Source organism: Hyperolius riggenbachi, chromosome 2, assembly GCF_040937935.1.
Source record: "Hyperolius riggenbachi isolate aHypRig1 chromosome 2, aHypRig1.pri, whole genome shotgun sequence".
In the NCBI taxonomy this organism is placed as follows: Eukaryota; Metazoa; Chordata; class Amphibia; order Anura; family Hyperoliidae; genus Hyperolius; species Hyperolius riggenbachi.
The window spans coordinates 518993499-519012916 of NC_090647.1; the positions used below are offsets into that span (position 1 = coordinate 518993499).

Here is a 19418-nt window from a genome sequence, read left to right on the forward strand (position 1 = left end):
GCTAGTATATTTGCCCCAGTATAGCTAGTATAGCTGCCCCCAGTATAGCTAGTATAGCTGCCCCCAGTATAGCTAGTATAGCTGCCCCCAGTATAGCTAGTATAGCTGCCCCCAGTATAGCTGCCCCCAGTATAGCTGCCCCCAGTATAGCTAGTATAGCTGCCCCCAGTATAGCTAGTATAGTTGCCCCCAGTATAGCTGCCCCAAGTATAGCTAGTATAGCTGCCCCCAGTATAGCTGCCCCCAGTATAGCTAGTATAGCTGCCCCCAGTATAGCTGCCCCCAGTATAGCTAGTATAGCTGCCCCCAGTATAGCTAGTATAGCTGCCCCCAGTATAGCTAGTATAGCTGCCCCCCAGTATAGCTAGTATAGCTGCCCCCCAGTATAGCTGCCCCCAGTATAGCTAGTTTAGTTGCCCCCAGTATAGCTAGTTTAGTTGCCCCCAGTATAGCCAGTACAGTTGCCCCCAGAATAGCTAGTATAATTGCCCCCAGAATAGCTAGTATAATTGCCCCCAGAATAGCTAGTATAATTGCCCCCAGAATAGCTAATATAATTGCCCCCAGTATAGTTGCCCCCAGTATAGCTAGTTTAGTTGCCCCCAGTGTGAGGAAAGCCTGGAAGGAGGGGTGGCGGGGAGGGGGGCCGGACCCCCCACCTCCCTCACCTGGGTCCCCTCCTTCTGGCGCTTCCCCCTCCTAATTAGCAGCAGCGAGCAGGAGCGGCGAAGAAGACTCACTCACCTGCTTCTAGCGATACCGGCGGCGCATAGCGTCATCCTCACGCGACGCTGGTCTCCGACTTTTCTGTTGCTCACTGTGCTTCCGCCAATCAGGAAGCACAGTGAGCGGTGGAGAAGGCAGAGACCAGCGTCACGGGACAATGACGCTATTTGCCATCGCCTGGAACGCAGGAAGGAGGTGAGTAAGTCCTCTTGCCCGCTGCTGCCCGCTGCTACTAATTAGGAGGGGGAAGCGCCAGAAGGAGGGGACCCAGGTGAGGGAAGTGGGGGGTCCGGCCTCCCTCCCCGCCGCTTTCCCCGCCACCCCTCCTTTCCGTGCTGCTTCCCCCTCCTGTCCTGCACAGGCCTCTGTGGGAGGCCTTGATGTCACCCCCTGGGGCGCCCGACACCCGGTGTGGGGCGCCCCCTGCCACCCTATGGTAGGGACGCTACTGACTGAGAGGGGGGATTCAGGGAGCTTTAAAAATCCTGGACACCTGCAGTCAAAACCTACATTTCAGATCATGTGATGACTACCTGACAACCCAGGGTTGTCCCCAAGAGGATTGGGTTCAGATGGCTTCTAAAAATGCTGGACTCCTGCAGTTAAAACCTACGCTATAGCCCATGTGATGACTACCTGACAACTGATCATGTGACTGAGCATCAGAACGGTGCAAGATTTCTCTTCATTTCATTACTGAGAGCTGGGAACATTTATAAACGTGATGCAGGTTTTTAAGGGCGTTCTTCAAAAGAAGAGGCAAAATTTCTATCTTTTTAAGTATGAAAAAGTTGTAATTATGTAGAGTCGTGTTTGGTTAATTTTCTTTTGAGTCTTTACTGGGTCACTTTAACAGGGCAATGGACAGTGGGGCAGTGTCATCATAATCCCTTCCTCTTCTTGTTTCGGAAAAGGTCAGGGCAGTCACTAATCACAGCTTGCGCATGAAAACCCAGCTCTAACACTGAAACCTTATGGCATCAAGGTAGGTGTTTTATTAGCCTTACTTACCTTTGTTATTATGTTTCTGCATCTTTGCCTGCCTCTGGGTGCAGGTATTGCACAGTAGCTGATTATTTCCAACCAGGTTCTCCTTGCGGGTAAACTGATAAAGACAACTAAGGACTGACCACTTATCCAGCTGAAGCTCCTTTCTGTCTGAGAGGGCACAAGAGGCAGTTTTGGGGTCTTCGTTCACCACTTCATAGACCTGGTTAGTGGGCACGTCATTTACTATTTCAATCTCAATATCGATGAGTTCAAGGTTTGAGTTGAGATTGAGTCTGTTCAGGTTTTCCGTTAGTTGATTATCTACATCATCCTCTTCTGCTTGAGGACTCGAAGACATCTCATCTTGGACCTCGACAATATCCATGTTCACTTCAGGGAGGTTTCCATTCTCTAGAAGAACCTCAGTTGTTTCACTGCCGAGTTGAGTTTTGTTGTCAATATTTTCATTATTGAATCCAGCTAGTTCTGTAACTCTCTTGTTCAGTTCATTATGATTCTCCTGATCTTCTACTGCTGAATTATGGTTGTTTTCAAGACTAGCCTCAGCATTATTTTCCAAGTTTGTCAAACACAAATCTTTGTTGTGTTTAGAACAATCGAGATCTTCCTCGTTCTTCTCCACATCATTGTCACTGGTTAACTCCGGAGACAATGCCTCAGCTGTGGTCTGCTCTTGTGGCTCACAATTGTTGTCCAGCGTGTTGTTGTCAGGGATGGATTATTATTATTATTATTATTATTTAGTATTTATATAGCGCCGACATATTACGCAGCGCTGTACAGTGTATATATATATCTTGTCACTAACTGTCCCTCAAAGGAGCTCACAATCTAATCCCTACCATTGCCATATGTCTATATTATGTAGTGTAAGTACTGTAGTCTAGGGCCAATTTTTTTTTTTAGGGGGAGCCAATTAACTTATCCGTATGTTTTTGGAATGTGGGAGGAAACCGGAGTACCCGGGGGAAACCCACGCAGACACGGAGAGAACATACAAACTCTTTGCAGATAGTGCCCTGGCTGGGATTCGAACCAGGGACCCAGCGCTGCAAGGCGAGAGAGCTAACCACTATGCCACCGTGCTGCCCATTGGTGCTGCTGGATTCCTCGTCGTCCCGTTGGCTCACATTGAGATCAGTCAACACTAACGTCTTGCCTTGTATTTTCTGCTGCCGCCGTTGAGTCTGTTGGAAGATGACACATTTTTCAGTAAAAAGGACTTAAGTAGATAATAGATCATAACATTTACTCGCCACCTTCCGCTGACTTTCATTGTCTGGATCCTTAAACTAGTACTGATTTACTCAAGTATACGGCCTAAAGTAAACCCGAGAGGATTGTACTTGTAAAGTTTTTATCTTCTCTTTTAAAAAAGTAAACAAGTAACTACTGAAGCTACTGAACAAGAAAAGGAACAAACTAGCATATGAAAGAAAAGCAGACCAGAGGTGATGTCCACGCAAAGTAGAGGCATTAGACTATGACTATTGCAGGTATTAGATAGTGAGCTTCACTTAAAGGATATTCAACCTGAAAGAAAAAAGGTAAGCCTAACTTACCTGCTTCCCTCCAGTGCGCTGCTAGCCTCTCTGAAAGATCCCTGTGGCTGCAAGCTTCTACGCATATGCACACCTCTGGTGATCGCACTGGCTAGGAGTATTCGGCAACTGCCCAGTAAGTTTGTGAACTGCGCAATCGCAGAATGCTCCCTCCACCGGTACGCAATGATAAGAGGTGTGGGGACCTTTTGGAGGGGATTCCAGCGCACTGGAGTGTAGCGGAACTACAGCATTGGACCTGATAGACTACTAGGGAATAGAGGAAGTCAGAGGTAAGTTAAGCTTAGCTTTTTTCTTTCAGCTTGGATATCCTTTGCAGTGTTCCCCAACCCTGTCCTCAAGGCCCACCAACAGTGCATGTTTTGTGGAAAGCCACATAGGTAGTTAATTAGCTCTGCTGAGGCACTAATTACCTCACATGTGAATGTTTGTAGTCTTATGCAAGACATGTACTGTTGGTGGGCCTTGAGGACAGGGTTGGGGAACTATGCTTTAAAGAGACACTGAAGCGAAAAAAAAAATATGATATAATGAATTGGTTGTGTACTATGAATAATTACTAGATGATTAGTAGCAAAGAAAATATTCTCATATTTTTATTTTCAGGTATATGGTGTTTTTTCTAACATTGCATCATTCTCTAATATGTGCAGATTACACAATACTCAGCATTCAAAATGATTCTTTCAGAGCAGTCTGTGAACTAATGACCTCTCCTCTAGCAGAGGAAAAGTAAACAGTTGAGATAATAAAAGTCAGATAACAGCCCTCTCCACGACTTTTGAAAGTCGTAGAAATGAATGGCTTTTTTGCATAGAGATAACAACTGGAGTTTCTTAACTCTTCCTGTACTGGAAACAATTAGACTGACATATCTGACATATCTGATCTTAATGTTTTATTTCTTAGCTGTACTACACATACAAATCATAATATCATATTTTGTTTTTGCTTCAGTGTCTCTTTAAAGGACAGGTAGTGATATGACTGAACGGTACTTCGAAAATTACTTTGAAAGACGTCAGTGATTCAAAAATATATAATAATGAAAGTGGAGGTGGCGCCCTGAATGTGACAACAACACTGTCTTCATGAGTTGCTGACCTTGGCTTGTTTTTTGGCTTGCTTTTTTGCTTTCTTTTGAAGGTGTTTACTTGGCCCTGAAGTAACCTCATTTTTCTCCTTCACATAACTGTCATCATTAGCATCCTCATCCTTCTTTTCATACACTGCTTTTGCTGATTTGGGGGTATTCTTCTTGGCAGGCTGAAATAAAAGCACAATAGTGTATGATACAAACTGTGAGAAAGAGTCTGATATCTCCAGGCAGCCAATAACAGAGACTGACCGGACTACTACGGCAGGTGTTAACAAATATTAGTGTACATGAACAGCCTGGTGACAACTTAATGACCATACTGAGAAGTTAATATACAGTGGAAAGATTGTTAGTCACCCACTGTGCCAAGGCCAGCATGGGTTGAATGAAACAACTGCTCATTACTTAAAGATAATCTGTACTCTAAAATTATTACAATATAAAGCATACCATGCTATTCATTATGTTCTCCTGGGCCCCTCTTTGCTGTTTCTGCCACTCCCTGCTGCAATCCTGGCTTGCAATTGCCAGTTTTAGGCAGTGTTTACAAACAAAACACATGGCTGCTAACCAGCATGTAATAGGCTGAGAGAAGCTCAGTCTGTGACTCATACAGAGCCTGGAGGGGGCGTGGAGAGGGTATGTATAACTTCTACCTATCACAGCAGAGCAGCAAATTCTTGCCTGAGCCGACAAAGGAAAGAAGATTAGATTATATAACAGAGATAATACAGCCAATGTTCCACTTAGAAAGGCTGCAGTAAGACAGACCACATTAGAACAGGTATAAGGAACTTATAGGATAGAAGACATAAGGCTGAAACATTTGTTACAGAGTCTCTTTAAATAGGGTCCCATATGCAATTAACATAACATTTTCTTCTGAGTTTTATCCTAGGAGATACGTTTTTACCTTTTGTTTTAACCTTCGGAGGACCGGCTGCCTAACCTCTCCATGGGGACCAGAACAGTTTACAGGCCGGGGGAAGAGGTAAGTGGATGGCGTTAGCCAGGGAACCGTATCCCCACTATAGCTAGCTAAGCATTGGTGTCCCCAGTATAGCCAGGTGTCCCCGATATAGCTAGCAGCCATTACTCACTTCCCACAGTCTTGCAATGAGCAGCTCTAGCAGGGATGCCGGGCAGAGCGGAGGCATGTGACTATCGCCGGGGGAACGTTAGGCAGGTGAGTCCCGTCCCCTTCTTCCCCTCCTACCGCCGCTGCTCAACAGTGATCACTACAATTGGCCAGCAATCGCAGTGATCACATGATCAGGAGCCAATCGCCATGGCTCCTGATCACTGAGGGGAGATGTCAGCTGTCTCGGGTGCGCACAATTGCAGCGGGAGCGGAAACAGCAGGTGACGTAAATTCTACGCCGCATCCATTAGGCAGCCACAAGTGCGGTGTAGGATTTACTTGTGGTGATCCCCAGAAGAGAAAAAAATATATACATACCTGGGGCTTCCTCCAACCCCTCTCTGGCCTGATCTCTCCCCCGACGTCCTCTCCACTGCCTCCCCATTTATCTGCAATGAGCACAAGTAAATTGCCCATTCGGGTCAGTCAACTCAGGTGCAGAACGCTCCCAGCAAGGAGAGCACGATGGGGGCACGCGGCCAGGCCGCACATGCACAGTTGGCCTCAGACCAGCGGACTTACCAGAGATGATTGCAGAAGAACTGGGAGGCGGCGGAGGACATCGAGGGAACGATCAGGCTGGAGGAAGCCCCAGGTATGTATACATTCTCTCTTGCCCCAACTTAAGTTTACTTTAAAATTGCTTCCCAGCACTTTGCAATAAAAAAAAAATTTTCGAGTGTTTTCCTGCTTGCTGCTGATTTAAAAGGCATTTTATTGACAAGTTGTGAAATATCAGAATGAACCAAAAAAACCATGAGTGTCTCCTGAAACAGGTATCAAAATTTATTGAAAAAAATCGTACAACAACCATAGAAAATCCCCTTACCCTCCACCTTAAAAATAATGATACACGGCCGTATATCAAATGTAACCTCAGCTGATGCAGATACAAAAAAAACCACATGCACACCAGCAGCTGCACACACACTTCAAACTGCATAAACTTGCACTAAATGCGGAAATTCATGTAGGCAGAGGCAGACTGGGTAAACAAGGTACCCTGCATACAGCGCTGCAGCAGGTAGTTAGTAAGCAATAGCAGGACAATGCATCTGATTTCCAAAGTTCCACAAGACCAGGTGAATCAATGCTTATATTAAAAGTTCCACAGTTTGGACAAGCAAGCAGACTGCTCAAAATATCACCAACTTTTGGCGTTTTGATAAAGGTTATGTCCTCGGTCCTATGAAAATAAACTTTTAGCTGCAGGAGTGGCTAAGAAATAGGGTGGTTTTCAAGGTTTTAATTGGCAGTCTGAAGAGACTGGTCAAATAAAAGTATTATATGGACGGCCAGAAATGCCTTTTCCATACACACTATTTCACTCAGCCTGGAGATGTCAGTTTAAAATTCTAAACATTTAAAAAACAGAAAAAAAATTGCATAAAAATGAGAAATAATAAGCTCTCAGGATGCGCAGAAGTAATTTGGGAGTTTTGCGAGATTGGGGTACATTGTTAAGACAAGACAGGTTCTCTTTCGAGCAAATTCCTACCGAGTCATCTAGGACAGGCAGGGAAAGATCCAGAAAAGGCTCATGGACTAAAGACACCTAAGGAGAGAGACAACATGAGAGACACATTACAAGCTGTTCACTTGTGAATGTAAGAATTCATTTACATCATTTCACCAGAATTCATGCATAATATCCAAAAAAATCCCCCTGCTTTGTGTTACCCATAGCGACATGATTCCACCTTCTGTGCTTTAGACAGTTATCAGGGGCATGCTTATGACTCAGGCCACAGCTGGTCAAGGTTGGTAAGCTGGAAGCACATATATGGGCCTCAATTCACTAAGCAGTTTAGGACTAGTCTACCGATGTTTTACGTAGAGAAAGAACAGCCAACAGGATAAAATAAACAAAAGTTCTTAAAAATGCTTGGGAGGCAGTGGTGGACTTACCTCTTAGAAGCAGACACGATAACTGTCAATTTCGAAAAGACAAATTTAGTGTATACTCCCAAAAAGTGCTGCAACATGTTTCGTAGGCATAACCCGCTTCATCAGGCAATAAACAGGGGTATAAACAGTATATAGTCAGTGATGCACCAGCAGCCTCTGTAACAGACAGAGGCACCTGATGCATCACTGACTATATGCTGTTTATTGCCCGATGAAGCGGATTATGCCTGCAAAACACGTTGTAGCACCTTTTGGGAGTATACAATAAATTCATGTATTTTTGAAATTTACAGTTATTGTGTCTGCTTCTAGGAGATAAGTCCACCACTGCCTCCCAAGCATTTTTAAGAATTTTAGTTTATTTTATCCTGTTGGCGCCTCTGTTCCTTCTCTACGAATACGGTGTCCACCCCTGGTGGAGGGGTGTTTTACCCCCTTCTTTCTTATCTACAGAGAGCATCTTCTTCATCCTGAGTGAGGACAGGTCTTATCTCCTTACCTGTATTGACAGTGGGTACCTGAAAGGTAACCCTGGTTTGTGAGTATATCTTTCTCACACTTTAACATTCACCATTTTCTAGTACATACTACACTATATTAGGCTCTCGATGTTCCTTTTGTACTGATGGTTTTACTCTACTGATGGTTTGGTGTAAAGCAGCAATCAGTCACATCAAAAGGGAATTCACTAATAATTACCGAATGTTTTAGACCTGGTCTGAAACATTCGGTAATTAGGTCTAATTACCGTACTAGGTCTAAAGATACGAGTAGCAATGACGGACATCCTTCTCCTCTGACGAGCTCTCCTCCTGCATAAATTCATTTAAAAAGGTTCCATTCTCATATCTAAAATACCTCACAGAAAGCATCCATCTGAAAATGGCACCTGTGAATAATGGCGCACAGTGTTGCCGCTAATCCGTTTGCCGCTTATCGCTATTTAACGTTAAAGCCTTATTGTTATTAAGCGTTAAAGCCTTATTGTTATTTAGCGTTAACACACAGAACCCTCTCTGTACCTATCCCTAACCCCCCCGGTAGTGCCTAACCCTAACCACCCCCCTGGTGGTGTCTAACCCTAACCACCCCCCTGGTGGTGCCTAACCCTAACCACCCCCCTGGTGGTGCCTAACCCTAAGACCCCCCTGGTGGTGCCTAACCGTAACCTTGACAGTGTTACATTTAGTCCATTCATCGTTTTGCAGTTAAATAACGTCTGCAGTTTGGCTTATGTAGGGCGTAATTGATAAATAACGTTAGTGTGTGCCACTATTGATAAATAACGTTAGTGTGTGCCACTATTGATAAATAACATTAGTGTGTGCCACTATTGATAAATAACGTTAGTGTGTGCCATTTTTCTTCTTTTTTTCCCTGTGCGCAATTATTATGCAGTACTAACGATAAATAGCGATAAGCGTATCTTTTTAATGCGGCGCCATTTCTATGCATAGGTACTATGCGCCATTATTCACTGATCCCTCACAGCAATACTTTACTGTCAGAAATGAGATGGTCTAATTTCTGTCAGGAAAAGTGGGCATGGTTACTTGCCTATGTGAATTGTGTAAACTCAGCACACGAGTGCTGAGTGACTCCACCCCCCTTTTCCCCCCACCAACAGAGCTTCCTGTTGGTGGGGTCTGATCCCCCACACAATGTTTATTTTATTTTTTTTCAGTTCAACGCCGCTGCATATGTTTGTGTCTCCCTCCTTTCCTCCATCACGACTTCTGTGGCCGTGAATAATTGAGTTTAACTCATCCAATTGCTCGTTCCAGCAGCAATCTCCATGTCGGTGGTGGCATCATGTGACATGCTGGTACATAATGATCGAAGGTAACAGGATGCCGCCGTTGCCATGGAGATTGTCGCTGGAACAAGCGATTGTGTGAGTTACTACTTGTATGTGCGCTGCAGTTATTTTTCAGGAATGGCGGGAGGGAGAAGGGGAGCGGAATGCAACTAGGACCATCCTCAGGCTGTGAACTTACCGTGTGACACGTCTCACACATTATGGTGCTCGTCAGCTCACCACCGAATAACCGATCCACGAAATTGGGGATCGCTCTTCTCTTTTCACACTCTAATGGGAGGGAGAGAAAGCCAGAATCAATGTTTTTATCCATCAGTCCAGTTATTTTTTTCTTTTTAGACTACACTTTAAATTGTCAGCCATGAATGGAGGCAGCCATGTTATGGGTGGGGATAGAGAAGTGATCTGTAATTACCAATTATGTTTAGCGCTTAGGCTAATTCTGTATGTTGTTACACCTGAATTCACGGGGAGCCTGGGTAAAATCGCGCCTATGGCAAACACTAAAATGGCACCCCTCCCCCAAAGCAGAGCCTCATTCTATCATAATAAAAGCAGTATAGGTAGCCCCACATTCATCCCATTGTGCTGCTGGTCTCCCCTCCCTCACTGCGACCCGGATGGTCACCCCCCCCCCCCCACCTTGCTTTTAAATGTATGGCTCCCCACCTTGTAACACCATAATCCTCTACACTACTGTGAAAATCTTCAGGACAGTATATTGCACTAAAGAGACAGAGGGCGATGCGTCCGTCACTCAGGTAGGCGGGATCTACCCATAAGTCCTTTGCGATATACCAGTAGATCACGATCTACCTAATGGGCACCCCTGCGCTACAGTATGCAGTGCTCAGATGTAATGCTTACTCAGAGGTACACACTCCGCTCCTCCAATGAACTTCGCCCGACGCCCCCCCCCCCGCATCACCCAGACACCCAAACATTTACTCCACTGACAGGGTAACGATACCAGGTTCACAACAGGAGTACAGAGCACAAGGTAAATTTTCCTGTGGGTCCACCAATCTGGTATATCTGATCATGTGTGCTAAATGCCCCAATGTTATGTACGTGGGAGAAACTGGACAAACACTGCGCAAACGTATGAATGGACACAGGCACACTATTAATGATACCAAATCTGGACTCCCAGTTGCTACACACTTTCGGTCCAACGGACACAGCATGGATGATCTTCGTGTCACTGCCCTGAAGGGCGGCTTCAAAACATCAAATGACCGATTAATAGCAGAAACAAAATTTATAAATTGGTTCAAAGCTGTGCAGAAGGGTTTGAATAAGGACAACAACTTTCTATATTGGTATGAGATTGATGATATATGAACTGTCTCAGCCACTCTAGCTGAACTTGTGAACTAAGAATTTACGATACCTCTGGGCTAATCCTAAATACCAGGTCTGTGAGCAATGGAGTAAACAAGGATCCTTATCTTACCCCATTTAGATGGTCTGTTTGTATTAAGGCATCTTAATGACGTATTTATGCTTGAAAAAAATATCTGTTTTCCCTTTTGATGTTGCATGTATATAAGCTGTCTGTACCACCAGCTTGCAAACTAACAGGATGTAAATCTGGATGTAAAGGATGCAAGGCCGAAAGCTTGTTTATTCTTATTCATTTGTAGTTAGCCAATAAATGGTATCATCCTGATTTAAAACTTCTTGCTTTTACTGATGGCTAACACGGTACAATACCCTACTGCCTTCACTGTAATAGGAATCACTAGCTGATTGCCCGGCGTTGCCCGGGAATGTATTTGGCTAGTGTTGGCTCTGCCCACTTTTTCTAACCCTAACACACAATTACTCAATGACCAAGTTTGTGAGCTTTGCGGTCTTTGGAATCAATAATTTGCATTGAAATGAAAAAAAAAACCTGATTGGCTGTTTGTGGCTCCACCTCCTTTTCTGAATTTTAACCTCAGTCACCCAATGACCAACTGTAGCAGGTTTGAGGCCTGTGCCATTAACAGTGCAAAAATAGCAGCAATTAAATATTCCCCTTGAGAAGCAATAGGTGAAGTTTGATTCACTTTTGTAGGCTCCACACACTTTTCTGAATATTAAACCCAGTCACCCAGTGCAAAGTTTGAATGGCTGCAGTATACATTTTCCCAGTGAAATTTGTATTTGTCTCCGTCCACTAATGACCTGGAACTGCCTGCCCATGTATGTATTTGACCGGTTTTGGCTCCGCCCACTTTTCCCAGCCCTAATGCACGAACACTCAATGACCAAGTTTGTGAGCTTTGGGGTCTTTGGCATCAATAATTTGTATATTCCCATAGAAATTAAACAAATCAGATTGGCTGTTTGTGGCTGCGCCCCTCTCCAACATTTGAATCCCAGTCACCCAATGACCAACTATAGCAGATTTGAGGCATCTGCTATTACCAGTGTAAAAATGGTGGCAATTTAAATATTCCCCTTGAAAATCAACAGGTGAATTTTGATTGGCTATGATAGGCTCCACCCACTTCCCTGAATATTAATCTCAGTCACCCAGTGACCATCTTGGCAATGTTTGAGATCCCTGCCATTAACAGTGAAGAAGGGCTGCAGTTTACATTTTCCCAGTGAAATTTGTTTTTGGCTCTGCCCACTTTTTGTAACCTGGACACACAGTCACTCCGTGACCATGTTTGTGAGCTTTGGGTCCTTGGCATCAATAATTTGTATTTTCCCAGTAAAATGAAAGACAGCTGTTTGTGGCTCTATCCCAGGCATGGGCAAACTTGGCCCTCCAGCTGTTAAGGAACTACAAATCCCACAATGCATTTGCCTTTATGAGTCATGACTGTGGCTGTCAGACTCCTGCAATGCATTGTGGGACTTGTAGTTCCTCAACAGCTGGAGGGCCAAGTTTGCCCATGCCTGCTCTATCCCCTTTTCTGAATTTGAACCCCAGTGACCAAATGACCAACTGTATCAGGTTTGAGGCTTGTGCCATTAAGTTAGAATGGCAGCAATTTTAATATTCCCCTTGAAAATCAACTGGTGAATTTTGATTAGCTTTTTTAGGCTCCACCCACTTATCTGTATAATAATCTGTGCCACTAGCAGTGCAAGAATGGCAGCAATGTAAATATTCCCCTTGAAAATCAAAAGATGAATTTTGATTAGCTGCTGTACGCTCCACCCACTTTCCTGAATATTAATCCTAGTCACCCAGTGGCCAACTGTGTCAAGTTTGAGAACCCTGCCAATAACAGAATGGCTGAAATCAATCTAACAAATATGATTGGCTGTTTGTGGCTCCACCCCCTTTAGTGAATTTGGTCCCCAGTCACCCAATTACTGACTGTATCAGGTTTGAGGCCTCTGCCATTAACAGTGTAAGAATGGTAGCAATGTAAATATTTCCCATGAAAATCAATAGGTGAATTTTGATTGGCTGTTGTAGGCTCCACCCACATTTCTGAATAATAATCCCAGGCACCCAGTGGCCAAGTGTGTCAAGTTTGGGAACCCTGCCATGTAAAAAATTAAGTTTCTGGCACCGCCCACTTTTTCTAACCTTGACATATAGTCACTCAATTACCAAGTTTATCAGCTTTGGGGTTCTTGGTATCAATACTTTGTATATCTGATTGGCTGTTTGTGGCTCTGCCCCTTTCTGAATTTGAACCCCAGTCACCCAGTGACCAACTGTACCAGGGTTGAGGCATCTGCTATTAACAGTATAAGAATGATAGCAGTTTAAATATTCCCTTTGAAAATCAAAAGTTGAATTTTGATTGGCTGTTGTAGGCTCCACCCACTTTCCGAAATCTTAATCTCATTCACCCAATGACCAACTGTGCAAAGTTTGACAACCCTGCCAACATTGTAAGAATGGCTGCAGTTTATATTTTCTCAGTAAAATTAGTTTTTGGCTCCGTCCACTTTGTGTAACCTTGTCACACAGTCACTCATTGACCAATTTTGCGAGCTTTCAGATTCCTGGCATCAAAAATGTGTGAATGGAAGCAGTTTATCCAGCAAAGAAATCTGATTGGCTGTTTGTGGCCCCGCCCCTTTAGTGAATTTGGACCCCAGTCACCCAATGACTGACTGCAGCAAGTCTGAAGCCTCTGCGAAAAACAGTGCAAGAATGGCAGCAGTTTAAATATTCCCCTTTAAACGCAATAGGTGAATTTTGATTGGCTGTTGTAGGCTCCACCCACTTTCCTAAATCTTAATCTTATTCACCCAGTGACCAAATGTGGCAAGTTTGAGAACCCTGCGATTAACAGTGTAAGAATGGCTGCAGTTTACATTTTCCCATTTAAAATGAATGGCTGAATTTTGATTGGCTGTTTTATGCTCCGCCCGCTTTTCCTGGATGTGTAACCTCGGTCACCAAGTGACCAACTGTGCCAAGTGTGGGGACTCTGGCTTGATTACTGTGAGAATTGCAGCCTTTTACATTTTTTCCATTGACTTGAATGGGTGAAATCTGATTTGCTGTTTGTAGCTCCGCCCAGGTGTGCAGGGGGGCCGCGAGACCCCCAGAACCTATCATCCCAGGTAGTAAAGGGATCTGTGTACCAAGTTTCGTTCAAATCGGTCAAGCCGTTTTCGAGTGATCGCGGCACATTCACACACACACACACACACACACACACACACACATACATCCATCCGATTTTATATATATAGATACCTACAGCTATTAGGTAAGCCAAGTTTCCAGCAGGTATCATTTGCCTTATAAAGTCTTAATGCCAAGGTCACTTTTCAAAGCCTTGCAGAAATCCATCCTAACCACAATCCTAACCCTAGACTGACAATTTAGGGTTCCTTGCTCTGAAATGTTCCAGCACCCAAAGCTTACCAGTGTTGCTTGCGAATTTTCGCCAAAGCCATTTTCACATCGAAAATCCTATTTTCGATTTCGCCGAATTTTCGCGAAAATAGGTACTATTTTCGCTTCAAAAGGCGAAATTTCGCAATGATATTTTCGCATTAATTTTCGCCTAAAGTCCGTTTTTTTTTTCGCGTTGAATATCTAAGCCCCCTTAAAAGCTAGAATCACCATTTGCAGGGTATATTAAAGAGATATGTGGGTACAAGAGGAAAAAGAAATTTTTCAAAAAGACCTTATAGTTTTTGAGAAAATCGATTTTAAAGTTTCAAAGGAAAAAAGTATAAATTTAAATGCAGTAAATGACAGTTACTTAAGCAAACCTAGAGGTAGTGTAAATGTACTAATAGCAAAAGAAAGGGCCAACTGCCAAGTGCAAACTGCCAAGTGCCAAGTGCAAAGGGCCAAGTGCAAGGGCAAAGGGCCAAGTGCAAAGGGCCAAGTGCAAGGGCCAAGTGCAAGGGGAAAGGGCCAAGGGCAAAGGGCCAAGTGCAAAGGGCCAATTGCAAGTGCAAAGGGCCAAGTGCAAAGGGCCAAGTGCAAGTGCAAAGGGCCAAGTGCAAAGGACCTAGTGCAAAGGCTAAGTGCAAAGGCAAAGGGCCAAGTGCAAAGGCAAAGGGCCAAGTGCAAAGGACCACGTGCAGGTTCAAAGGGCCAAGTGCAAAGGGCCAAGTGCAAGTGCAAAGGGCCAAGTGCAAAGGGCCAAGTGCAAGTGCAAAGGGCCAAGTGCAAAGGGCCAAGTGCAAGTGCAAAGGGCCAAGTGCAAAGGACCTAGTGCAAAGGCAAAGTGCAAAGGCAAAGGGCCAAGTGCAAAGGCAAAGGGCCAAGTGCAAAGGACCAAGTGCAGGTTCAAAGGGCCAAGTGCAAAGGGCCAAGTGCAAGTGCAAAGGGCCAAGTACAAAGGGCCAAGTGCAAGTGCAAAGGGCCAAGTGCAAAGGGCCAAGTGCAAAGGGCCAAGTGCAAAGGCAAAGTGCAAAGGCAAAGGGCCAAGTGCAAAGGCAAATGACCAATTGCAAGTGCAAAAGGCCAAGTGCAAAGGCAAAGGGCCAAGTGCAAGTGCAATGGGCCAAGTGCAAGGGCAAAGTGCAAAGGCAAAGGGCCAAGTGCAAAGGGCCAAGTGCAAGTGCAAAGGGCCAAGTGTCAAATGAAAAGGGCCAAGTGCAAAGGCAAAGGGCCAAGAGCCAAGGGCCCTTTGCACTTGGCCCTTTGCACTTGGCCCTTTTCATTTGACCCTTGGCCCTTTGCACTTGCACTTGGCCCTTTGCACTTGGCCCTTTGCACTTGGCACTTGGCCCTTTGCACTTAGCCCATGGCACTTACACTTGGCCTTTTCTTTTGATATTAGTAAATTTACACTGCTAGGTTTGCTACAGTAACTGTCATTTACTGCATTTAAATGTATACTTTTTTCCTTTGACACTTTAAAATCGATTTTCTCAAAAACTATAAGGTCTTTTTGAAAAATTTCTTTTTCCTCTTGTACCCACATATCTCCTTAATATACCCTGCAAATTTGTTGATTCTAGCTTGTAAGGGGGCTCAGATATTCAACGCGAAAAAACGGACTTTAGGCGAAAATTAATGCAAAAATATTCGGCAAAAAGAATATTTGCATTTTTGCTCATCACTGAAGCTTACAGCTGAGACTAAATCCATCAGCTCCTTTCACTGGGAAAGCATGCAGTAATGAAAACCCGAGAGACATTATAACCTCTCTCAAGTCTAAAAGAACACCAAAAATTCCACCTTAAAGGTTGGGAGATATCAGCTGCCTCCGCCTGGTTTAGAATAATAATTTTTTTATAGAGCTTTTCTCCATGTGGACCTAAGCACTGTATAGCTGCAGTGTTAGTCACAGAGCTGACAGTACCTGTATCTCCTCTCCTCTCATTCCATCCAGGAGGTAGCGGAGAAGCTCTTGGCTGTCCTGCTGCTGGTATCCTCTGAAACGAACGGCTCTGGAAGAGAAAGCAATGCAGATGCTGCTCATACAGTGAGGACACAAACCCGTCACCACCAGACACATCATTATCCACTTCTCATCCAGACCTTGTTTTCCCCTTATGGAACAGAACAGTTTTGAAGTTTCAGCCATATTTAATCAATAACTGTATCTCTACTTATGACACCTAAATGATATATATTGTTTTTTTTCAAGACAAATTAGATTTTCATTGGAATGTATTTTTTCCCTAAGAAGAATTGTTTTATACATATTGTTGGAGTTTAAGTATTATATGCGTGACTTCGGAGCTCACAGTTACTTTAGATAACAGGCCTTAGTAAAAGGACTTGCTCTGCAGAGTTTCTCTTTGAGGATTTGTCTTAGAGAGAAATAGAGGCATTTCTAGAAGCACAATGTAGAACATTGTGCTGGGTCTTCTACAAGGCCGTAGAAGAGAGATCCACTGCATAGGCCAGACAAGCTGATGGCAAGCACCAGAAACCATGAGCCACTGCTATGAAAACATTCTTACAGTACATTAAAAAATGGTCTTGGGACATGGATCCATCTGAAAATGGCGCCTGCGAATAATGGCGTACGGTGTTGCCGCTAATCCGTTTGCCGCTTATCGCTATTTAACGTTAAAGCCTTATTGTTATTTAGCGTTAAAGCCTTATTGTTATTTGGTGTTAACACACAGAACCCTCTCTGTACCTATCCCTAACCCCTAAACCCCCCTGGTGGTGCCTATGCCTAACGCTAAGACCCCCCTGGTGGTGCCTAACCCTAACCATCCCCCTGGTGGTGCCTAACCCTAACCATACCCCTGGTGGTGCCTAACCCTAACCATCCCCCTGGTGGTGCCTAACCATCCCCCTGGTGGTGCCTAACCCTAAGACCCCCCTGATGGTGCCTAACCCTAACCATCCCCCTGGTGGTGCCTAACCCTAAGACCCCCCTGATGGTGCCTAACCTTGACAGTGTCACATTAAATTCATTCACCGTTTTGCAGTTAAATAACATCTGCAGTTTGGCTTATGTAGGGCGCTATTGATAAATAACGTTACTGTGGGCAATAACGTCTGCTGTTTGGCAAATGAACGGCACTATTGATAAATAATGTTAGTGTGTGCCACTATTGATAAATAACGTTAGTGTGTGCCATTTTTCTTCTTTTTTTCCCTGTGCGCCATTATTATGCAGTACTAACGATAAATAGCGATAAGCGTATCTTTTTAATGCGGCGCCATTTTTATGCATAGGCGCTGTGCGCCATTATTCACTGATCCATGGGACATATTACCTCATTTTTGGGTTATTAGGGGAGGAAACACCATATTTGTCTTTTCCCATCTAAGCAGGCGCGGACAGTGTCATGCCAGGTGATGTCAAAGTTAACCTCCTTGGCGGTTCAATTTTTCACCAAGGAGGCTGCATTACACATTTTTTGTATTTTTTTTTTCTGTTTCATGTAGCTACCCGAGTGGTAGCTACATGAAAAACCACTAGAGGGCGCGTGTGTCCCTCTAGTCCGATCGCCGCCGGCAACAACAGCAAACAGGAGATCGCGTATAGAACGCAATCTCCTGTTTGGCTTCTCCTGTTGCCATGGCGACGATCGGAATGACATCATAGACGTCAGCCGACATCCTGACGTCAGGCGCACTGGATCCAGCCCTTTGCGCTGCCCGGGAGTGATTGGTCCGGGCAGCGCAGGGCTCTGGCGGGAGGGGCCCTCTTCTGCCGCTGCGTGCGGCCGATCGCCGCGCGGCGGCGCCGATCAAGCTGTATGCGTGGCTAGCAAACTGCTAGCTGCGCGTACAGCACTTTACCAAATTTAAATCGCCCCACCAGGGGCTGGGATATCCTCCGAGGCAGCTTACCCCGAGCTCAGCTCGGGGTTACCGCTAAGGAGGTTAACTCTTTAGAGGTTAGTATAAAATAGCTGACATGGGCTCCAGAGAGCCACTTCCACTTTACTTCTATTCGCTACCTAACTTCTTGTAACATTATTTATCCGTATGCTGTATATAGCCAAGTGCTGACTTTCCACAACGTAGCATAGATGTTCGTAAGATAAAGCCTGGTCAATTCACAAGGGATGGACCAACAACATAAAACGCTTAAGATGACTTACTAAAGATTTATTGCTTTGCTGAGGTAACGAACATGTAACGAAGATTGCTGCTGAACACACCTGTATATCTGTTTTGCTGAATAAACTCCTTAAACTTTGAAGACCTCTAACAGTTCTATGTCCTTTGCTGTTGCTGTGATGAGTGTCAAGTTATCACACGTTCTGTGATATGGTGTCGAACAAAGGTGTAGTGTTGTTGCCCATAGCAACCAACAAATATTTATTACACATATTTTAACAGGAGAGGGGAAAAAAATAGAAAAAAAAACATTATTTCTCAGTTTTTCCCAATTCCAGTTTAAAAATAAAAAGTGCTACTGTAGATAAAAAAGCACTTATTTTATATGGCTATTTCTCCCAGTTATCACAACTGGTGATGATATTTGGTTCTGAAATAGAGGTGGATTTTTGCTACAATGTGTACTTTTCACTTTGAAATTAGAAAATAATAAAGGTAAAAAATTAGGGAGAAAAGGTTGTTGGGGGAGGTGAATTAATAATTGTATTCTGTAGAGAGTGTGGTCTTAAAACTAGGCATGGCCTTACAGTAGGTGTGGTTCAATAGTATATTTTATTATAATAGTTTTCACTGCATCCCCGTAATTCCTTTTTCCCGTATAACATTTCCCTATTTGACCCGTGGTCCAATTCTCAAAACATTTTCCCTGAAAGATTAACGGCATCCCCATATGCTCCCCTGGTGGGGTCGGCCAAGATTCTCCAACACCAGATATTTCAAACTGTGCCCCTTCCCCAAATTCTGCCTGCTCCAGTATAGATAGTAGACATTTCCCCAGTATTAGATGTTTCTACAGTATTAGGTTTCACCCCCTCAGTAGAGGTAGCCACATCAGCCCCCTGTATGCCCCTACTATAGGTAGCTAGATGTGCCCCCAGTATTTCCATGTTACTGCTGGCGCTGCAGTCCATACTCACTTTTTACAGACCTGAGTGAAGAGCTCTTTAGGCGTCACTACCCCTTTCTTGGTTTCCTGCATCTCAGTGACAAACTGTCACATGGCTGAAGTCAGGGGTCCTGGCGGCTGCTCCAGCTTAACTTCCCGGGGGAACTGAAAAACACACAAACAACCCTCACGTTAACCACAACTATAAAGAAGGCGGCACAAACATCACATAGCCAGGTGTATGCGGACATCACTTTAAAGAAAACCTAAGCTAGGAATGACAGAATCTGTCATGACA

At 44.3% G+C, this 19418-nt stretch overlaps 1 pseudogene; it reads right to left on the reverse strand.

Moving 5' to 3' along the window:
* The window catches only part of LOC137545262 (ubiquitin carboxyl-terminal hydrolase 16-like), a 178593-nt pseudogene that overhangs the window by 10536 nt on the left and 148639 nt on the right, over positions 1 to 19418 (reverse strand).